Source organism: Hemiscyllium ocellatum, chromosome 20, assembly GCF_020745735.1.
Source record: "Hemiscyllium ocellatum isolate sHemOce1 chromosome 20, sHemOce1.pat.X.cur, whole genome shotgun sequence".
Lineage (NCBI taxonomy): Eukaryota > Metazoa > Chordata > Chondrichthyes > Orectolobiformes > Hemiscylliidae > Hemiscyllium > Hemiscyllium ocellatum.
In genome coordinates this window covers 24,707,668-24,731,599 of record NC_083420.1, presented here as the reverse complement: position 1 = coordinate 24,731,599, position 23,932 = coordinate 24,707,668, and the positions used below count along the sequence as shown (strand labels likewise).

At 42.5% G+C, this 23,932-nt stretch overlaps 1 protein-coding gene across 6 annotated transcripts in view; it reads left to right on the top strand.

The window, feature by feature from the left end:
- Positions 1-23,932, top strand: part of glis2b (GLIS family zinc finger 2b) — a 79,809-nt gene that overhangs the window by 4,540 nt on the left and 51,337 nt on the right. For 2 of the 6 annotated variants that reach the window (XM_060840639.1, XM_060840638.1), the window contains exon 1: positions 11,648-11,810. The exons of the other annotated variants lie outside the window; for them this stretch is intronic. The gene's annotated coding sequence lies outside the window, so the exon portion shown is untranslated. Of the gene's footprint in view, positions 1-11,647; positions 11,811-23,932 lie in introns of those variants that run through there. 6 annotated transcript variants of the gene reach the window in all.

The window sequence follows — 23,932 nt, the reverse complement described above, 5'->3', positions numbered from 1 at the left end:
CTACTGATTTAATCCCTATACAATCTAGTTTGAAGTTAAGGTTATCCTTCCTCTTTCGGGACTACCCTACAGAGGAAACTATTTTTATGTATTTGTTCCTATTGAATCCTTTTATTTCAAAGTCTTCAAATAGGTCACCTGTCAACTTTCTAAACTCAAGGGTATCTTTAGTATGTAATCTGTCCTGATAATCCAAACCTCTGATCTTGGTGACATTCTGGTGAGTCCATCCTGTGCTCTCTTCAGAGTATATATAACATTTCTAAACTGCAGTTACTAATCACAAAGGCTGACCAAGGCTCTGTATAATTCAAGTTAAAACTCATTTTTAGTCCTGTCTCTGAGTTAGGAGTCCCAGGTTAGTTCCCACCTGTTCCAGAGTGTGTAATAGCATCTGAACAGATTGTTCAGGGGCAAACATGTTATTTAGTGAGTACTGAAGCTCCCCAGTCATGGAGATAATAGATGATCAAATATGTAATCAATCTTCAGGAAGAGTAAGAATAATAAGACAGCAAATGGGTTGGTGCAAGGTAGGGTCTATAGGGACTTTAGCAAGGCTGTATAGAAGGTCCCTCTTGGCTGACTGGTCAAGAAAGCAGGAGTCCATGTGATGCAGGGCAAAGTGGCTGAAAGAGAGGAAACAGAGGGTCATGGTACAGTGATGTTTCTGTGACTGGAAGTCTCTTTCCAGTGAGGTTCCATTGGACTTAGAGCTGGTGCCCTTGCAATGTGGTGTACGTTAATGACTTGGACTTAAATGTAAGAGCTATGATCATGAGGTTCATGAAAGACACAAAAATTGCTAGTGTGGCAAGTAATGAGGAAGGTATCAACAGATAGGTCAGTTGGGCAGAGCAATGACAAATGGAATTCAACCTGGAAAAGTTTGAGATTATGCACTTAGGGAGAACTAACAATGCAAGAGATTAAACTATGACTTTATGGTTTTTTCATATAGAGTCATAGAATCATAGAGATGTACAGCATGAAAACAGACCCTTCGATCCAACCCGTCCATGCCGACCAGATATCCCAACCCAATCTAGTCCCACCTGCCAGCACCCGGCCCATATCCCTCCAAACCCTTCCTATTCATATACGCATCCAAATGCCTCTTAAATGTTGCAATTGTACCAGCTTCCACCACATTCTCTGGCAGCTCATTCTGTACACATACCACCCTCTGTGTGAAAAAGTTGCCCCTGAGGTCTCTTTTATATCTTTCCCCACTCACCCTAAACCTATGCCCTCTAGTTCTGGACTCCCTGACCTCAGGGGAAAGACTTTGTCTATTTAGCCTATCCATGACCCTCATAATTTTGTAAACCTCTGTAAGGTCATCCCTCAGCCTCCGACACTCCAGGGAAAACAGCCTCAGCCTGTTCAGCCTCTCACACATGGGATGTTGCCATCACTGGTCAGCATTTTTATTGCCCATCCCTAGTGTCAGATCCCAGAATGTAACAGGACAAGTAGTTAAGGTGGTTAAGAAGGCTTATGGAATACTTACCTGTGTTAGCCAAATGATAGAATACAAGAACAGGGAGGTTATGCTGGAACTGTATAAACACTGGTTAGGTCACAACAGGGAGTATGTGTGAAGTTTTTGTCATCACATTGTAGCAGGGATGTGATTGCTTGAGAGAGGGTGCAGAGGAGATTTGCAGGGGTGCTGTCTAGGCTAGAAGGTTTGAGCGAACCTCCAAGGTCCATGTGCAGCATCAACTTTCAAAGTTGGAAATCAATACGTTGGTATGCCGGTCAGCATACGCATAAACCTGGCCGCACAGCTTAGAAGGATGATGGTTTGATCTGTGAGGGAAGATTGGGTAGACTGTGGTTATTTCCTCTGGAATAGGGAAACCTAATGGAGACGTACATACTTGAGGGTAATGGATCAAGAGGAAAGTTAAGGAGAAGTGTTTTCATCCAGAGGGCAGATGGATTTGGAACTCATTGCCTGACAGAGTGGCTGAGTCAGAAACTCTTTCAACACTTAAGCAGTATTTCAGTATTTGCTTGCATTATCATAGCCCCCAGGACTGTGGGCCAAGAGCTGGAAAATGAAATTAGTACAGTCAGATCTTGTTGACCATGTGTGGATATGATGGGCCAATTGGCCTCATTCTATGCTGTAAAGAACTATACGTAAAGCATCACTTCTTTATAATTATAAAAATTGAGCTGACTGTGAAGTGAGACTATAATGGTGTGTTTTAATTGACTCAGTGATTCACTGAGGATTGTGGGAATACATGCCAGGAGCAACACCAGGCATATTTAGAAGTAAGGTGTCATCCGTGTGAAGCTACAACATGGGACAGCAGGGGACTACAAGTGCAGAGACGGCATGTTTAGACAGAACTAACCAGAATCAATGGATCAGATCATAGCTTTGCAATGCTCCCATTACCTCAATGAGGAGTCCATCATGTCAATGACAAAGACAGGGATGTGGTACTTCACCCAGTTTCCACCAGAGATGCCAAGTGGATGATTCATCTTGGTCTCCTCTTGGCATCCCTACCATTCACAGATGCTAGTCTTCAGCCAATTCATTTCACTTCATGTGCAATCAAGAAATGGCTGAATGCACTGGAGTCTGAAAGGCCTGGGCACTGACAATATCCCCGCTGTAGTACTAAAGTCTTGTGCTGCAGATCTAACCACAAACTAGCCAAGCTGTTTCAGTACAGCCATAATATTGGCACCTACTTGACCATGGATATTTTTTAAAAATTACATATTTTGGGAAGTGGGTGTCCCTGGCTGGCCAGCATTTATTACCCGTGCTTAGTTGCCCTTGAGAAGGAGTTGGTGAGCTGCCTTCTTGAAATGCTACAGTCTATGTGTTGTAGGTTGACCCACAATACCCTTAGGGAGGGAATTCCAGGAGTTTGACTTAGCAACAGTGAAGGAACAGCTATATATTTCCAAGTTAAGATGGTGAGTGGCTTGGAGCGGATCTTGAAGGTGGCAGTGTTCTCATGTATCAGCTGCTTTTGTTCTAAATGGAAGTGATTGTGAGTTTGAAAGGTGCTAGCTAAGGATCTTTGGTGAATCTCTGCAGTGCATCTTGTAGCTAATCACACTGCTGGTACTGAGTGTCTGTGGCGGAAGGAGAGGATGCTTGTGGGTGTGGTCCCAATCCAGCAGGCTGAGTTGTCCTGGATGATGTCAAGTTTCTTGAGTGTTGTTGCAGCTGCATTCGTCCAGACAAGTGGGGAGTATACCATCATACTCCTGACTTGTGCCTTGTATCACTGCCCGTCAGCCTACCCTTTATCATCAGCAAAGTTAACAAAGTTGCCATTGACACCACCTCGTGCTCCCATGAGGAGTTGAGCAATTCATCAACTTCACCAACACATTCCATCCTGACCTTAAATTTACCTGGACCATCTCTGACACCTCCCTCACCTTCCTGGACCTCTCCATCTCCATTAATGACGACCGACTTGACACTGACATTTTTTACAAACCCACCGACTCTCACAGCTACCTGGATTACATCTCTTCCCATCCTACCTCTTGCAAAAATGCCATCCCGTATTCCCAATTCCTCCGCCTCCGCCGTATCTGCTCCCAGGAGGACCAGTTCCACCACAGAACACACCAGATGGCCTCCTTCTTTAGAGACTGCAATTTTCCTTCCCACATGATTAAAGATGCCCTCCAACGCATCTCGTCCACATCCTGCACCTCCGCCCTCAGACCCCACCCTTCCAACCGTAACAAGGACAGAACGCCCCTGGTGCTCACCTTCCACCCTACAAACCTTTGCATAAACCAAATCATCCGCCGACATTTCCGCCACCTCCAAAAAGACCCCACCACCAGGGATATATTTCCCTCCCCACCCCTTTCCACCTTCTGCAAAGACCGTTCCCTCCGTGACTACTTGGTCAGGTCCACGCCCCCCCTACAACCACCCTCCCATCCTGGCACCTTCCCCTGTCACCACAGGAACTGTAAAACCTATGTCCACACCTCCTCCCTCACCTCTATCCAAGGCCCTAAAGGAGCCTTCCACATCCATCAAAGTTTTACCTGCACACCCACTAATATCATTTATTGTATCCGTTGCTCCCAATGTGGTCTCCTCTACATTGGGGAGACTGGGCGCCTCCTAGCAGAGCGCTTTAGGGAACATCTCCGGGACACCCGTACCAATCAACCACACTGCCCTGTGGCCCAACATTTCAACTCCCCCTCCCACTCTGCCGAGGACATGGAGGTCCTGGGCCTCCTTCACCGCCGCTCCCTCACCACCAGACGTCTGGAGGAAGAACGCCTCATCTTCTGCCTCGGGGCAACCCCAGGGCATCATTGTGGACTTCAACAGTTTCCTCATTTCCCCTTCCCCCACCTCACCCTAGTTCCAAACTCCCAGCTCAGCAGTGTCCCCATGACTTGTCCGGACCTGTCCTACCTGCCTATCTCCTTTTCCACCTATCCACTCCACCCTCTCCTCCCTGACCTATCACCTTCATCCCCTCCCCCACTCACCCATTGTACTCTATGCTACTTTCTCCCCTAGCTTATCTCTCCACGCTTCAGGCTCACTGCCTTTATTCCTTATGAAGGGCTTTTGCCCGAAACGTCGATTTCGCTGCACTTTGGATGCTGCCTGAACTGCTGTGCTCTTCCAGCACCACTAATCCAGAATCTGGTTTCCAGCATCTGCAGTCATTGTTTTTACCACCATCAAACAGCATGTAGGCAGTCAATTAACTGATGCTCAGCTTGGGTTCCATCATGACCACTCAGTTCTACACTTGGTCTAAGCTTGGACAAAAGAGCTGAATTTTAGGTGTGAGGTGAGCACCATTGACCTCTGGATGACCTCAGCATTCCTATTTACAGCAATCAGGTCTTTCAATATTAAATACAGTGGGTAAGGTCACAACTAAACCTATACGTTGTACAAAAAGGTAAATCAAAACTATCATTTTTTTTCCCTCATCCACAGAATGTAAGTATCACTGACAAAGCCAGCATATATTGTCTGTCACTAATTTCCCTTGACAAGAATATGGTGAATGGCCTTCTTGAACACCTACAATCAATCTGCTGTAGGTACACCCATAGTACTGTTAGGCAGTGAAGCCTCAGGGTTTTGCACCCCAAGTTCAGGTGTTCTCATTTATTTGCTGCATTAGACCTTTTCAGTAGTATTAGTCATCAAGTTTGAAAGGTGCTGTTGAGGGAACCTTAGAGAATTACTGTCGTGCAATTTTGTAGATTGTGCACACTGATGTCACTGTGCAGCTGGTTGATGAGGTACCAATCAAGTGAGCTGCTTTGTCCTGGATGACATTGAGCTCCATGAGTGTAATTGAAGCTGCCCTCATCCAGGTAAGTGGAGAGTACTATATCTCTTTCCTAAATTGAGTCTTGAAGCTGGTGGGTAGGTTTTGGAGAATCAGGAGATGAGTTGCACGCTATGAAAGACCTGATTGCTGTAAATAGAAATGCTGAGTTCATCCAGAGGTTAATTACTATTTGATCAAATTGACCAAGTGTGCAGAATGGGAACTAGTTGCAAATTTCTGATCTTCAGTCAAATCAGTGTTGTCTGGTATATTACCCATTAGGCATATACGGGCTAATTGGGAATCCAGATGTAGTGATTTCCATTTTTGATCAATGATGAATGAACAATCGTTATTCACGAGGTTTATGTGTGTGTATTTTAACCTTTTTTGTGTGTTTGTTAGAAAAGTGGCAAGACAGAAGACAGAGTGAAAGTGGTTTTGATTGTTGTTTCCTTGGTTACTGACTGGTCGCAGATGGTTGCCAAATAAACATCCACATGTGAGGATCATTTCCCTCCTTGTATTTGTGAGAGGTTTTCAACTGAAATTAATGCCCTTGATTAAAATTGTGTTGTCACAGCAACACCTGGGGTTAGTCAGTGATTTTTATTAAATACAGCTGGAACAAAATGAAAGTTTCTTTCCATTTCGCTTTTGGTATTTTGAACTGTGATATTTCAAAATTTTACATCATTAAATCTGCCTTGACATTGCTTACAGTAAATCAGATGTGTGTTGGTTAATTCAGACAAGAGCATCACCTAATGACATGAAGTGAACAATGTGCCATTCTGCTAAAGTTTTCACTTTTTAAGGTCACAAAGCACATTTGCTATTAAATGAACAGTGGGCAAAGTCAGATTTAAATAAATGAAGAATTTATATAATATCTTAGATGGGTTTTTCAAAGTGCTTAATATTAGAGGAATGTTTTGAAGGAAATTCATAGTTGTTATGTGGTTAACTTGTACACAGCAAGATCCCACAAACAAATTAAGAAACAAAGATAGAGCCTTGGGGATGGTTCTCAGTTCTCTGAGAAAGCAGATGGATCAGTATATTATATGTCAGTGTGTTTGTTCACAGGCATGCATACTAATAACAGAATTTTTTGAAAAGCAGAATTATCAACAATTTGTGTGGGCAATTTATTCAAGTTTGTGGTCCCTTCATTTTTTGTGAAACTGACAATCATGGGGTATCTTCAAGGAGCCAACCTTTGTAAGGCCTTCTCGTTTCCCCACAGAATTTAGAGGGAGAGTAATGATGAGTTTTTATTTTGAAGAAGAACAGCCCAAGCTTTTTCCAATACCCCTGGAGCAACCTTTTCTCTCAGCTGTATGTATAAATTGTTGATCTAGTCAGTATCACATTGCTGTTTGTGGAATCTTCCTGTGTGCAAAATTTGCTCCCATACTTCCTAAATTACAACGGTGACTCCACTTCAAAATGACCTTCCTGGGCTGTACAGTGCTTTGGGTCATCTTGAGATTGTGAAAGCACCTTAAAACTTGAGATCTTAATTTCTTCTATGGAGATAGATTTTATGGAAAGCAGAGGCCATCTTGTCAAAATGAACTAGTTATTTATCACTGAGTACAGAAAAACAGCCAGGGCCTTGAACAGGTACCTACTTCAAACCAGCTGTGTCTGAGATTTTTTTTCCGTATGTCTGAGATTTTTTCTTGTGACTAGCCCAACATTGAACTGAGGCCCTTTTCCTCTCCTGTTAATTAAGTCCTTTTGGATGTGGAAGGAGCTATGTCTTGGAATGGGCCAATATGTTGCTGTCTTGGGAGATGAAAGGGACCCTCTGTTGGGAGGAGCTATCCTACCCAGCTGAACACATAACAGTGCAAACCTCAATGTTTATCCTGTGCCTTTGCCACAGGGCTAGATAAATCCAGCAGCACACTCTCATGTGCTGGGAAGTTACTGTATGCATCCAGACTGGAGGAATCACTGCAGCTGAACCAGAGACTCTGCAAATAAAGGAATCCATTACACAGAAGCAATGTTACTCTGCAGTGATAAAATGCAGCGCATGTTGGCTATTTCACAGTCTCTTCGCATTTGGTACAGATCAGAATTACCTGCAGTATGTTAGTAAACCTGCTTGTGTCTATTATTGCAAATACAATTACCAGTCCGCCTATCCATACGTGCTCCAGATTTGGCTATGCTGGCTCCATGTTATTGTGTTATTTTCATCTTGTCTCGTAATTATTTACATAGGAACAGGAGGAGGCCATTAAGGCATTCAATGCTGCTACAAGGGAACAGAAGATGGCCAGCCAGCTCTAGAGCTTCTTGCATAGAGTTAGAAACCATTCAACCCCTACCATTTGTTCCTTATTATTACCTCATTGCTGATTTCACCTAACTCGTCATAACCTCAACGAACAAAAGCTATCAATTAGAGGTTTGAAATTTTCAATTGACATGCTCCTCTCCTCAAGCCTTGACAGCTTGTTTCTCCTGCTGCCTGACTGGCTGTGCTTTTCCAGCACCCCACTCTTTGAGCTTCTCGCAGAACATGAGTATTCCTGATTTTAATTGGTGTGCTATTATCAAGTCTAAAGCTGGATAGTAGGCATGATTAGAGTGAGCCAGGTGGTGATAATACTCCTATCCTACGAAGGAACCATTCAGAGCAGGACTATACACCAATACCAACATTCTGGGGATTACCATTGACTAGAAACTGAACTGGAGTGCCATATAAGTACTGTGGCTACAAGTGCAGGTCAAAGACTCAGAATTCATTGGCAAGTAACTCACCTCCTGATTCCCTGTTGACCATCCAAAAAGCACAAGTGAGGAGTGTGATGGAACTTCACTTGCCTGGATGGTTGCAGCTCATACAACACTCAAGAAACTTGACACCATTCATGACAAAGTAGCCCACTCGAATGGCACCATATCCACCACCTTCAACATTCATTCCTTTTATCACTGATGTGTAGAGGCAGTCATGTGTAACATCAACAAGATGCCCTGCAGCAACATACCCTGGCTATAGCACAGCACCTTCCAAACCTGTGATTTCAACCACTCCAAAGGACAACGGCAGCAGATGCATAGGATGCACCATCACCTGTAAATCCTTTCCGAGCTACTTACCATCCTGACTTGAAACCTTATTGCTTTCAAAGCCATGTAGTCAAAATCCTGGAAGTTCATAGCTAAAGGATATGCTGCTCCTCTGCTGTTCAAGACAGCACGTCACCTTCTCCAGAATACTTTGGAATGGATAATAAATGCTGGCCAAGCAAGCAATGTCCAGACCCCATGAACGAATGTTTAAAAAAACGAAAAATCCCAGATGCAATTTTGTCTTTTAATGCTGCATAAACTGATCTTGACTGGGTTGGAGATTAGGTCTGTGCCATAATCCCCAGCTACTTTTGGTCGGGGAGGGAAAATCGTTTTTTAAATAATGTATTCACTGACGCATGCTGGACAACTTGGTACACGTTAGATGATGTCAGAGTCAATCTCCTAGCGATGAGTTACTGGGACTGATGACCAAAGACTGACTCAATCAGGTGAATGTCATAGAGAAGGGGAAGGAAGTGGAGAAATGGAGAGGATAGAGAGGGATGCTATCATTGTTTGCTCTGTAATGGTTAAGAATGGAAGTCCGTCAAAAATGGTTACTAGAATGTTCCTTGGCTGAGTCATTAAATCCTTATTGGAATTTGGTTCAGTCTACATTCCCAGATACTTGTTCCAGTTTTCAGCAACTTATGTTGCAACATTTGACTGAGGTGGGAGCGGGGTTACAGCTTTTATTTATTGACTCATTTTCATTTACCGGCGGAAGGATAATCAAGATCAAAACCCTGGCTGTTGTTTTCACTTCTTCCCATTTCAACGGCAGTAAGACAGTTGGGCATCCTCCCAATCCAGAGCTGAAATGTAAATTTGCAAAGTTGGTAATTAATTCTCATGGCTCTGACTGACTGTCTTTTGTTTGTCTATGCGCTGCAATTTCATCATGGAAGCAGAAATCAGGAGTCAGAAAGTTTCCTGATACACTCTGTCCTGGCAGCTGGGATTTTCATCTCTTGGATGGCAGAACAACTTGGAGCCGGACCTGATTGGACAGAAGCAGGTTAACCAGGTGCAAATAGGTTAACAACGCTGCCTCAATTCCCAGAGACAGTGGCCCAGTTCTTCAAATTAATATGAAGCCCATCTTGCCCTCATTCACTAACTCTCCCTTATCTGCTGTAAACTTTACTTCTTGAAATGACTCGCTTACCAGCTCCTTTATGAACAGAACACACAAGATCTATTGCTCAGTGGTTAGCACTGGTGCTTCACAGCACCAGGGACCCAGGTACCCAGGTTCGATTCCAGCCTTCGGTGACTGACTGTGTGGAGTTTGCACATTCTTCTTGTGTATGCACGGGTTTCCTCCGGGTGTTCCAGTTTCCTCCCACAGTCCAAAGACGTGTCAGTCAGGTGAATTGGCCATTCTAAATTGCCCATAGTGTGAGGTGCATTAGTCAGAGGGAAATGGGTCTGGGTGGGTTACTCTTCAGAGGGTTGGTGTGGACTTATTGGGTCGAAGGGCCTGTTTCCGCACTGTAGGGAATCTAATCTAATCTATTAAGATATTTAAGATTGATTGGAAATCTTATAAATAAACAAACATCACTTGAAAAGCCTTGGAAAAGCCATTGGCTGTTTCAGAAGCTTATAAATCTGTTGAAATAAACATAACATGAACAGGCATATTGTAAGCAACTATTCTGTTTCGAAGTTCATTAATGCGTCAAAATAAAAAGAAATTGAATAGGCAATAGAGAAACTATTATTTGTTTCAATTTTTTTATACATTTGTCAAAGCCAACAGACTCACATTCCCCAGGATAGGTGCTTAAGTAAAGTTGATGCAACAGATTTTATTAGTGCTTTTGAAGGCAGCCAAACATTCATATATCTGTTGAACCCTTCAAACAGCCAAACAAGTGGCTACACTGTCCTGAAAAGAATAATGGAGAGAGTTTAAAGAACTAGCTTTGGACTCACACTGGGCTGGTCTTTCAATATTATGCAATGCCAAATAGCAATTTATCCACTGGATAATCTTTGTAAAAAAGACTTTTCCACTTTTGCAATGTTGCTCTTTCACTTGAAAGCTTGCTAATTGTCAGAAATAGCAACCTGGTAACTGCATTATTGATTGGTCACTTTTTTTCCCACTGGTAGCACTGTTGTCACTCACTTTAGTAAACACAGCTAAAACTCAGGGTTCAGCATTTCACGATGTACTGTAAAAGAGGAAAAACCACTTCACTCACCATTTATGTGCTTTCTGCCACCATTTGGTGTTCACACCTGCATTCTGCAGGAACGATTCAAAAATGTGGCAGCCTTGATTTAAAATGTAAAGATTTAAAGTTCTGAAATGCTCATTTCTAGACTGGTGTCGGCAACTTCTACAATGTAGTCCGTGGGGTTCCTACCCACCATCTTCTGTGTTGGTGAAAAGAGCTGAGCTGAAAATTCATGTATCATTTTACTTTGCTATTTGACTGTGTTCGGTCCCTTCTCTCAGTTGAACCTTTTAGAACTGCTCAGGCAAGGAGTCTAGACTGTGCAAATATTTTTCATTTAATGATTATCAACCATTGAGAAAACAAAGCTTGCATTTTGTTTACAAAAGAAATGTAAACTTTACTTAGGGACATCAATTATGTCTATCTGTGTCACTGTACAAGTGTTGATGTATGTATGTGTCTTTGAGTGTATACCATGTGTCGGTGTACATGTCAGTACGTGGATCTTTTTTTATGTGTGATTGTATGTTGGTCAATATTTGTTCCTTTGTGTCCGTGTGTATTATTATACATGTTAAATTTTATGAGTATCTCCGTACATGTTGGAGTGTGTGTGTGCGTGTGTGTGTATCTAAGTGTGGTATTGGTCAGTGAGCAGGAACATAGCATTGAGACAGGGGTTAAGCTGACATGGGCAAGGCTTTTAGGATCTCTGTGTTAAGAGATGCAAAAACTCTTTGCCCTTCTTGCCGCTTACATTTTGTCGGTAAGCCTTCCTTACCATAAAACCCACTTTATTGACCACTCCTGTCTGGCACTTTCTGTTAGAAAGACACTTTATATGGTGCAGTTTGGAGTAAGATTCGAGAATGGGACAGTTCCTGATTCTGTTTAAACACCTGGAGCCATGTTTATTTTTAAGAATAAAATATCTCAGAACTGTGCATTTCTGAGTGGACCTGATTGCACCATGAAATTGATATAAAGGTTGGCTCAGAGGGATTTATACTCTCACATTTGACTTAGGTGGGTGAAGAGCTGTCCTGCACCATACAGCTGCAATGGGAACTGCATGACCCTGCGCCCCCAGTTCAAGCAAGAGGGCCAGGTAGTTAGTGGTTCAGCCCTTCATTGCTGCGAGGCATTGGCTGCTGAATTCCTGAGTGTCTGGACTCGTTGGATCAGTGCCATTTACAAGGTAAGCTGGAGCGATCTGTAGCCATTAGATTTTCTCTCCTCTTTAACTTTTACATGTCTTTTGGGGATATGAGCTGTTTTTCCAGTCAAGTGATTTGTTGTCTATTTCACAACTTCTTAATAATTGCTTGCTTTCACCCCTGAACCCCCTTCCCACTTTGTGAGAAATGTCTGTGCTTCTTTCTCTGGGGAAGAGACAGAGCAGGGAGGTAGGGGGTGCTTGGCTAGCTAAGGCTGGGCCTTGACTGTGTGGAAACAGAACTTCCTGTTTGCCAGCTCCCAGTTTAGAAACTGAAAGAATTCAGCATTCATGGATTTCTGTTCAGCCTCTCCTTCAGCAGACAGGCTGCCTGCAATCCCAGAGCCCCTTTGTCTCGCTTCCTCCATACTTGTAAATGTCATTTATTTAGCATTTTGAATTCAGCCCTCCCCCCCGCCCATCCCCTGCAAAACCCTCACCAGCTGGTGGGGTTGCCACCCTTCCAGGATATCACCAAGTTCCTAGGAGGTCAAAATAAATTTCCTGATGAAAAATACGCAAAGCTTGCATTTATATACAGCTTTTCACAGGCACCAGACATCTTGAAGTGCTTTTGCAGCCAATTAAGTGCTTTTTTTGAAGTGTAGTCGTTGTGAAATGTAGGAATGCAGCAGCTAATTTGTGCACAGCAAGGTCCCATGATTAGCAGAGTAATAACGACCAGATAAGTTTTTATTTTGTGATTGTTGACTGAAGGATTTACAATGACAGGGGCACTGAGTACATCTCCCTGCCCTTCCTGTGAATTGTGCCATGGAATCTTTTACATCCACCTGAACAGGCAAATGGGAGCCTCAGTTTGACATCTCATTTGAAAGATGACATTTCCAACAATGGAACATTCCTTCAGTACAACACTATAGTTGTCAGCATTGATTTTTGTGCTCAAGGCCTAGACTCGCTGGAGATAAATTTTTAGGGTAATGCGGAAAGGTTTAAACATTTTTTTTTGTTAATCATTTAAGTGTTAGAGTTGGGGATGAAATAGCTATTGAAACGGCAATATAAAAATCCTAATTCAGTAAAGAAGTCTGTTTATTTTCCAATGGGTAGGCCTTCATGAGGATGGGTACATCAAGTAACCAGTTGGGCAACAGGGTTGTGGAGTGTACCTTTGCAAGAATGTCCAGCCCAAATATCCAATGGGCACTAAGGTGGAGGAATAGGTCTTTGATGATGAGCTGTTTGGATGACCAACAGCAGAGACTGGCTTGTGTGTGTTCATTTAATAAGGGACAGATGAGATTCATCGTGAACACAGGGAAGGCACAGGCAACTACCCTGCCCCACTTTACTAAGTTAGAGATAGAAAGCCTGTATCTGGGTGAATCCAGGACACGAAATAACATGATCTTAGAATGAAGATAGAACATAGAACAATACAGCACAGAACAGGTCCTTCGGTCCACGATGTTGTGCCAAACATTTGTTCTAGCTTAAACACCTATCCATGTACCTATCTAATTGCCGCTTAAAGGTCACCAATGATTCTGACTCTGCCACTCCCATAGGCAGTGCATCCCATGCCCCCACCATCTCTGGGTAAAGAACCTACCCTTGACATCCCCCCTATACCTTCCAGCCTTCACCTTAAATTTATGTCCCCTTGTAACACTCTGTTGTACCCGGGGAAAAAGTCTCTGACTGTCTACTCTATCTATTTCCCGATCATCTTATAAACCTCTATCAAGTCACCCCTCATCCTTCGCCGTTCCAATGAGAAAAGACCTAGCACTCTCAACCTATCCTCGTATGATCTTATCTCCATTCCAGGCAACATCCTGGTAAATCTCCTCTGCACCCTCTCCAAAGCTTCCACATCTTTCCTAAAGTGAGGTGACCAGAACTGCACAGTACTCCAAATGTGGCCTTACCAAGGTCCTATACAGCTGCAACATCACCTCACGACTCTTGAATTCAATCCTTCTGCTAATGAACGCTAATATACCATAGGCCTTCTTACAAGCTCTATCCACCTGAGTGGCAACTTTCAAAGATCCATGAACATAGACCCCAAGATCCCTCTGCTCCTCCACCTTACTAAGAACCTTACCGTTAACCCTGTATTCCGCATTCTTGTTTGTCCTTCCAAAATGGACAACCTCACACTTGACAGGGTTGAATTCCATCTGCCACTCCTCAGCCCAGCTCTGCATCATATCTAAGTCCCTTTGCAGCTGACAACAGCCCTCCTCACTATCCACAACTCCACCAATCTTCGTATTGTCTGCAAATTTACTGACCCACCCTTTGACTCCCTCTTCCAAGGCATTAATAAAAATTACAAACGGCAGAACACCCAGAACTGATCCCTGCGGAACTTCACTTGTAACTGGGCTCCAGGCTCAATATTTACCATCTACCACCACTCTGACTTCGACCGGTTAGCTAGTTCTCTATCCAACTGGCCAAATTTCCCACTATCCATGCCTCCTGACTTTCTGTATAAGCCTACCATGGGGAACCTTATCAAATGCCTTACTAAAATCCATGTACACTGCATCCACTGCTCTACCCTCATCCAGATGCTTGGTCACCTCCTCAAAGAATTCAATAAGATTTGTAAGGCAAGACCTATCCCTCACAAATCCATGCTGGCTGTCCCTCATCAAGCAGTGTCTTTCCAATACTCATAAATCCTATCCCTCAGTACCCTTTCCATTACTTTGCCTACCACCGAAGTAAGACTAACTGGCCTGTAAGATGTTAGGAGTGAAATCAGGATGGACATACAAAGGGAAATTAAATTCTGGAACATTGTCCCCAAAGTCTGTGGCTGCTCTGTGTCAATTGGAGCTTTTGAGATTGAGATTAGCTATCATGAGATAAAGAGCAAAGTTAGACAACTTGAGTTGAGGTACAGATCAGCCTGGATGGAATAATACAGGCCGAAGGGCCTGAATGGATTCTTTCTGTTCCATAGAATTTACATATGAGCGCAGACCATGACCATGGGCTGAATTAAATAGGGTTCTGTTGTCCCTAAAGCTGTTGCTAATGAGAGGCTGGCCGCACTCTCCAGGAACAGATATTCCATGTGGGCATGGTGGTCACTGCTGGTACTGCACCCAGGAAATGAAGAGGCAAGCTCCACTTCAGCACGATCATGTGCTTGTCCAGTTTTCACAACAATATGCACTTTTTTTCCCGATGACGAGATGTAGATAAGAGAGCAGTAATCTCAGCTGCTTTCTTTTTTAATTCTGTCCCTCTAAGACCCATCAGAACTCAGTCAGCTGCTCAACAACAAATGGAACTTTTTAACCATAAAGAAACCTCTCCAAGGCACTCTCACTGGTCGACAGTCAGACACAAAAATCCACACAAAGGCAGAGCAAGGCAGATGACCAAAGGCTTGGTGAAAGAAGCAGATTTTGAGGGACATCTTAAAAAAGAGTTTCAAGAAGCTTCTGCTAGGAGATTCATCTTTAAGAAAAAGAAATGTCTACCTCCTACACCTTTCCTTCCTCCAGCCTCACCTCTCACTGCCTTCTCCCTTGCTTGCCATGTGTTGTTAGTGGCCCTACTTTGACTGTCCATCTATCCCTCTAGCTTCCATCTCTCCATTGTCTCCTCCTCCCTTTGCACCTACTCTCAATTCCCAAGTTCCCCTCTCTGTTACCTTGCCCTCATATCCCTTCTCTTGCCTTCCTAACATCCCTGCCTCTCCCCTCCTTTTAGGGTTGACCCTCACTTCTCTCCACTTCGATTCCCTTCTGCTCCCTCCATCACTTCCCTATTCTATCTCCATATCTCCCCCCGCTTCTCTGTCATCTATTCAGAACTTCACCTTCCCTTGTTTTCACTGTATCCCAATCTCTGCTTTCCTTATCTCCTCACCTCCCCTGAATCCCATGCCTCCCTCCCCAAATTCTGTTCTTTCTTTCCACACCTTGTTTGGGGTCTGAGCTGCGTGAGATTCTCTTTAATGGGAAATCAGTAATGGATAAACTGACAAACAAACACAATCATTACATTTTATTGGATTCAGTTAGATATCTGGATAAAGGTTTTCCTTATCTATCAGTTCCAATCTTGCTGTTGGGCTTTTGAACAGCTAGCCTTTCAGTAGGATTACCATGGTAACCAATTCTGAAACCTAACATTAAAGGCTCCAATACTGTAGGTGGTGGAAAACGTTTCTTAAGTAATGCGATCATGGTTCAGTAATGGACATTTCAGTAAGGTGAAAGGTCATGTTAGCTGGAGGATATGAGTCATGACTAGGAACCTAACCTCCCTGTCACCAAGTGAAATCTGAGGAATGTGAAGCCACTGAAGGTGCACCATGTAGAGGAGTCTGGCAGTTCTGTCTGTACTCCTGGGTTTCTTTGTAAACGTGTCCTTCAAATCAGTAGTCCATTTCCTAGTGAATGTCTGAACAGTATAGAGTCATGGAGTCATAGAGATGTACAGCATGGAAACAGACCCTTCGGTCCAACCCATCCATGCCGACCAGATATCCCAATGCAATCTCGTCCCACCTGCCAGCAGCCAGCCCATATCCCTCCAAAACCTTCCTATTCATATACCCATCCAAATGCCTCTTAAATGTTGCAATTGTACCAGCCTCCACCACATCCTCTGGCAGCTCATTCCAGACACGTACCACCCTCTGCGTGAAAAAGTTGCCTCTTATGTCTCTTTTATATCTTTCCCCATTAACCCTAAACCCACAGTCCAAAGATGTGCAGGTCAGGTGAATTGGCCATGCTAAATTGCCCACAGTGTTAGGTGAAGGGATAAATGTAGGGGAATGGGTCTGGGTGGGTTGCTCTTCAGAGGGTCGGTGTGGACTTGTTGGGCCGAAGAGCCTGTTTCCACACTGTAAGTAATCTAATCTAAACTATGCCCTCTAGTTCTGGACTCCCCAATCCCAAGGAAAATACTTTGTCTGTTTATCCTATCCATGCACTTCATAATTTTGTAAACCTCTATAAGATCATCCCTCAGCCTCCGATGCTCCAGGGAAAACTGCCCCAGCCTGTTCAGCCTCTTCCTGTAACTCAGATCCTCCAACCCTGGCAACATCCTTGTAAATCTTTTCTGAACCCCTTTAAGTTTCACAACATCTTTCCGATAGGAAGGAGACCAGAATTGCACACAATATTCCAACAGTGGCCTAATCAATGTCCTGTACATCCACAACATGACCTCCCAACTCCTGTACTCAATACTCTGACCAATAAAAGAAAGCATACCAAACGACTTCTTCACTATCCTATTTACCTGTGACTCTACTTTCAAGGACCTATGAACCTGCACTTCAAGGTCTCTTTGTTCAGCAACACTCCCTAGGACCTTACAATTAAATATATAAGTCCTGCTAAGATTTGCTTTCCCAAAATGCAGCACCTCGCATTTATCTGAGTTAAACTCCATCTGCCACTTCTCAGCACATTGGCCCATCTGATCAAGATCCTGTTGTAATCTGAGGTAACCCTCTTTTGCTGTCCACTACGCCTCCAATTTTGGTGGCATCTGCAAACTTACTAACTGTACCTCTTATGCTCGCATCCAAATCATTTATGTAAATGACAAAAAGTAGAGGGCCCAGCACCAATCCTTGTGGCACTCCACTGTTCACAGGCCTCCAGTCTGAAAAACATCCCTCCACCACCACCCTCTATCTTCTACCTTTGAGCCAGTTCTATATCCAAATGGCTAGTTCTCCCTATATTCCATGAGATCTAACCTTGCTAATCAGTCTCCCATGGGGAACCTTGTCGAAGGCCTTACTGAAGTCCATATAGATCACATCTACTGCTCTGCCCTCATCAATCTTCTTTGTTACTTCTTCAAAAAACTCAATCAAGATTGTGAAACATGATTTCCCACGCACAAAGCCATGTTGAATATCCTGAATCAGTCTTTGCCTTTCCAAATATATGTACATCCTGTCCCTCATGATTCCCTCTAACAATTTGCCCACCACCGAGGTCAGGCTCACTGGCCTACAGTTCCCTGGCTTGTCTTTACTGCCCTTCTTAAACAGTGGCACTACATTTTCCAACCTCCAGTCTTCCAGCACCTCACCTGTGACTATCGATGATACAAATATCTCAGCAAGAGGCCCAGCAATCACTTCTCTAGCTTCCCACAGAGTTCTTGGGTACACCTGATCAGGTTCTGCGGATTTATCCACCTTTAACCGTTTCAAAACATCCAGCACTTCCTCCTCTATAACCTGGACATTTTGCAAGATGTCACCATCTATTTCCCTACAGTCTATACCTTCCATATCCTTTTCCATAGTAAATACTGATGCAAAATATTAATTTAGTATCTCCCCCACTTTCTGTGGCTCCATACAAAGGCTGCCTTGCTGATCTTTGAGGGGCCCTATTCTCTCCCTAGTTATCCTTTTGTCCTTAACATACTTGTAAAAACCCTTTGGATTCTCCTTAATTCTATTTGCCAAAGCTATCTCATGTCCCCTTTTTGCCCTCCTGGTTTCCCTCTTAAGTATACTCCAACTTTCTTTATACTCTTCTAAGGATTCACTCGATCTATCCTGTCTGTACCTGACATATGCTTCCTTCTTTTTCTTAACCAAGCCCTCAATTTCTTTAGTCATCCAGCATTCCCTATACCTACCAGCCTTCCCTTTCACCCTGACAGGAATATACTTTCACTGAACTCTCGTTAGCTCATTTCTGAAGGATTCCCATTTTCCAGCCGTCCTTTTATCTGCAAACATCTGCCTCCAATCAGCTTTCGAAAGTTCTTGCCTAATACCGTCAAAATTGGCCTTTCTCCAAATTAGAACTTCAACTTTTAGACCTGGTCTATCCTTTGCCATCACTATTTTAAAACGAATAGAATTATGGTTGCTGGCCCCAAAGTGCTCCCCCACTATCACCTCAGTCACCTGCCCTGCCTTATTTCCCAAGAGTAGGTCAAGTTTTGCACCTTCTCTAGTAGGTACATCCACATACTGAATCAGAAAATTGTCTTGTACACACTTAAGAAATTCCTCTCCATCTAAACCTTTAACACTATGGCAGTCTCAGTCGATGTTTGGAAAGTTAAATCCCCTACCATAACTACCCTATTATTCTTACAGATAGCTGAGATCTTCTTACAAGTTTGTTTCTCAATTTTCCTCTGACTATTGGAGGGTCTATAATACAATCCCAATAAGGTGATCATCCCTTTCTTATTTCTCAGTTCCACCCAAATAACTTCCCTAGATGTATTTCCGGCAATATCCTCCCTCGGCACAGCTGTAATGCTATCCCTCATGAAAAATGCCACTCCCCCTCCTCTCTTGCCTCCCTTTCTATCCTTCCTGTAGCATTTGTATCCTGGAACATTAAGCTACCAGTCCTGCCCATCCCTGAGCCATGTTTCTGTAATTGCTATGATATCCCAGTCCCATGTTGCTAAACATTCCCTGAGTTCATCCGCCTTTTCCTGTTAGGCCCTTTGCATTGAAATAAATGCAGTTTAATTTTAGTCCTACCTTGTCCCTGCCTGCCCTGACTGTTTGACTCACTTCTGTTCTCAGGTGTACGAGTCTCAGATCGATCTCTTTCCTCACTATCTCCTTGGGTCCCATCCTCCCACCTTAGTAGTTTAAATCCTCCCAAGCAGTTTTAGCGAATTTCCCTGCCAGTATATTAGTCCCCTTCCAAATTAGATGCAATCTGTCCTTCTTGTACAAGTCACTTCTACCCCAAAAGAGATTCCAATGATCCAAAAATGTGAATCCTTCTCCCATACACCAGCTCCTCAGCCATGCATTCATCTGCTCTATCCTCCTATTCTTGCCCTCACTAGCTCGTAGCACTGGGAGTAATCCAGATATTACTACCCTTGAGGACCTCCTGTATAAATTTCTGCCTAACTCTCTGTAATCTCCCTTCAGAATCTCAATCTTTTCCCTTTCTATGTCATTGGTTCCAATGTGGACAATGACCTCCTGCTGGCCCCTCTCCCCAGTGAGAACATTCTGCACCCTCTCTGAGACATCCTTGATCCTGGCACCAGGGAAACAACACACCATTCTGCTTTTTCTCTGCTGACCACAGAAACATCTGTCTGTACCTCTGACTACAGAATCCCCTAACACAATTGATCTCTTGGAAGCTGACGTACCCCTCATTGCATTAGAGCCAGTCTCAATACCAGAAACTTGGCTGTTCGTGCTACGTTCTCCTGAGAATCCATCACCCCCTACATTTTCCAAAACAGCATGCCTGTTTGAAATGGGCATATCCACAAAAGACTCCTGCACTAGCTGCCTACCTCTCTTACCCTTCCTGGAGTTAACCCATCTATGTGACTGTATCTGAGACTTTCCCCCCTTCCTATAACTGTTGCAAATTCCTCATCGCTTCTATCTGTGTCTCCAACTGATCCATTCGATCTGATAAGATTTAAGTCCAACAGCATTTATGGCAGATATAATCCGCAGTAACCCTCAACTCTCTTTAAACTCCCACGTCTGACAAGAAGTACATATCCCTGTCAAGGCCATTTTTGCTCCTTCACAATCTACAGACCCAGAAAATAACACCCTCTTATTCTTCTACAAACACTGCTCCAGGGTAAATTAATAGCTATGGCTTATATTTTAAGCTTAATCAAGAGAATTATCTCCAAAAAACATATAATCAAGAAAGAATCCACTATACTCACTACTGTAGCCTTTCTCTTGGACAGACTTAAAAAACACAATTAATTTATCTGATTCTGTGCTGTGAACTTTAAGTTCCTCTAAGATTAGTTGTGAATTTCACTGTTTGTTCATCTTCCCAGATGCACTCTGATGTCCAGCGATACACAAATTAGTACTTAGGCTCTTTTTACCTATTGTATGTTGTGAGAGCAACCATTGACAGTTTATAGTTGGGATAGAATGTTGTCACCATAATAATATTTCTACAATATTTCTAAGGACCTATTTGGTTAGCAATACCAGAAAATAAACCACGGAATCTTTACAACAAGAGGCACCTGTGTTAACAGGATGTTGTTTATTACATGGTAACAGTACGTACATGTTACCTTGACTGGTTAGGCAGATTATTAAGACCAACATAAGTTAGAGATGACATGACTGACCCCATCGAGATCTACAGCCAAACATCTTATTCTCAACCTAAAGATTGTGTAACATATCCCATCTTTTCCCCGTAGTTAACATTTGTACATTCAGGTATATAACTAAATTCATAAATTTGGGCAGTCTGGAGGTTTCACAGTTCTTCAAAAAGTGCTCCTTTCAGATTCGGAGGATCTGTAGGTCTTTGGCTTGAGCACTATTGACATTGATTCTGAACTTCTGTAAATCATTTCTCTGCTGGAGGATCATTTATCCCTTAGACATCCTTCGTGGAGGATGTTTACCTGATACTGTTCACTTAGTAGTTTACTTGGAGGATCCTTAACCTCCTGTATTCTCTTCCCTGCTAACTCAGGCAGTTGTCCAATCACGTTATGTGGAAAGCCTTTAATGTCATGAATGTCCCTTGCAGAAATGGCAGCTCTGCTGAATCAAGTGCTTACTTTCTTGCAGTATCCTGGCTTCTCAGACCAGGACATGTTTTCTTTGTGACCATGTCCTGAATCTGTGGATGTGTAAGCTCTTTATTTCAATGTGTTGAGCAAGTTGGATGTTTTCAGCAGCTACCTGTGAATGTCTTCACAATGAACTAGACATTTTCACATCTTCATTGGTGCTGGACGACACTGCTTATTTAGCATTATCTTTGTCACTAGTACTAATAACTCTTCTTCGAAAGGCAAAGGATTGAAATGTTGCTATTGATCTTGTGACAGCAAATCATAAGTTACCACAATCCAATCTGACGCATGAGTTTGTTCAGAGGGCTGTCTTGCTCTCTCAACAACTTCAGACAGCTCAAGTAGACTGTATGATCAGTCTTATTCTCAGGTTTTGGTTCTTCTGGTAACCTTCGGCAAAGTAGATGCTCTGAGTAGATTCTGACATGAATCTGGAAGATCTAATAAAATGTCTTGGCTGCCCTTTACTGGTTGATGGACACCAGTTTGTTTGTCACGCGTTTGTTCTTCAACGTCTACTACCACAAGGATGTTGAGGTCAAGACATACATGCAGGCTCAAAAGTAAGGAGTGCTAATTGTGAATTATGCACATGTTTTCAAATCTCTTCCACCTTGTGTTACAGTGCTACTTGTGGCATATATTTCCTCTTATGAGTTATTCTACTTGAGAAATGTAGTTTCACCTTTATAAGGTGTAATTTCTGTCTTTACAACAACAATATTTCTGCTGATAGGATAGTGACACTCACACCTGTAGCAAGCTTAAAGTTAATGGAATGTCCATTGACATATGCCACTTGATCCACTTAAATTCTAATTTTCCCTAGGATTGCCTTGGGTATCTTTTCTAATAAGGGTATATTATCTAATGTGTATATCTATTCTAAAGGAGGAGGTACTACTAAATAAACCATTTTGAATGAACAAGCATTGGCTTTTTGCTGTTGTGAAATTATGTCCTACTTTTACATACCTTCTGGAAGTTACCTGTAGTTTTACAGATGTAGAGTTCTTCTTTCATAGTTGGTGTTATGGACCAGGCCAGACCTCTCAAAATATTTCAAGAAGGTAGCCTAGACCCTGACTTTCACTTATTTTAAAGGCAGATGTAAAGTGGATATTCCAGGAGTGATGCAGCTGGTCAAACCACTCGGCTTTAAGCAAAACAGAATTTATTTAACTACTACAGTTGAAACACAAACAAAAGATAACAGATATTAGAATAATTTAACTGTTTAAAAACTCAAATGATTCGATACCGCAACTTAACTAAGGAGCTGTTCCAATTACCATAACATCCCATAAATATGCCCCTTGGCAAAAGGTAAATTCAAACGCAGGTTCTTATAGTCAGGAGAGATTTCAGAGAGAAAAGCCAGTCAAGAATCATCTGCTAAAGCTTGGAACCTTTCTCTGAACTGCAACAACTTCTTGCTGTTACAACTACAAGAAACTAGAAAAAATCTGAACAAGGAAAACTGGCCATTCCCCTGCCATTGTTAAACACGGCTCCTACCCAGACATTCCAGCACCTTTGCCTTTCAGGCATCTCTCAAAGACCCAAAGACAAAATAACCTTGTTAAAGGAGCAGCAGCATCACATTGGGCATTGCCTGTACTTTGGAGGCCTTGTGGTTCTAAAACATTGATATTGACTCTTGGTATTTGCTGTTTGGCCTTGTCTTTTTGTTAGTTTGTCATATGTGTCTATAGAGTGGTTATATTTTATAACATGTATTTAATTCTGCAGTGTCTCAATGCTACATAGTTTTGTTTATCTCAAACATTTAATGATTCTGCAGTAAACAAATGGCTTTGAAGCTTATAATCAGATATTAAATCAATACTGTTTTAATTTGCATGCCATAAAGTCTCTTCAAACTTTTAATATCTATAATTGCAATGATGAGTATTGTTTTTGTCTGCAAGTCTTTTGAACTCTATAATAGACAATACTGTATCTTTGTACTGTTTACAGGAGATTTCACCATCTTTTGTTCCAAACAAAATGGTGGTTTTCCCACCTGCTGGAGAATTTTCTTTCTTCTGCAGCCAATATTGCAGTTCCATATTTCTTCATGGGCAAAGTAAATGTTTATCCATGTTTCATGTTCTAAAACTCAATGCACATTCCCAGCACAATTTAGAAAATAAAACTATGTGGTTGCAGACTTAATTAATCTTCTCTCTTAAATTGCAGTTTAGATTATTGATATTCTTGTCTTATGACAATCAGACAAGAATTATTCCACCTATCCTCTTCAGTTAGATTCTGAATTCTAAACCTTTTACATGGCCTTTTTGTCACCTTCAATGCACTCTGCAACATATTAATACAGCGATCTCAGTATAAATTAATGTCTGGCCTACGCTCTGTCTGCTGTAGCCATGCCTCATGGAATCTACTTGCAGCTACTTGACTGACTGCCTGAGTAATCTTGAAGTGGTAACATTGTTAGAGTGATAAACTCACTTCTCTTTTAATTTCTACGCTGTGTAGAATGGATTGTTTTCACCGTTGTTACCTTGAGGTATTTTTATGATGATCTA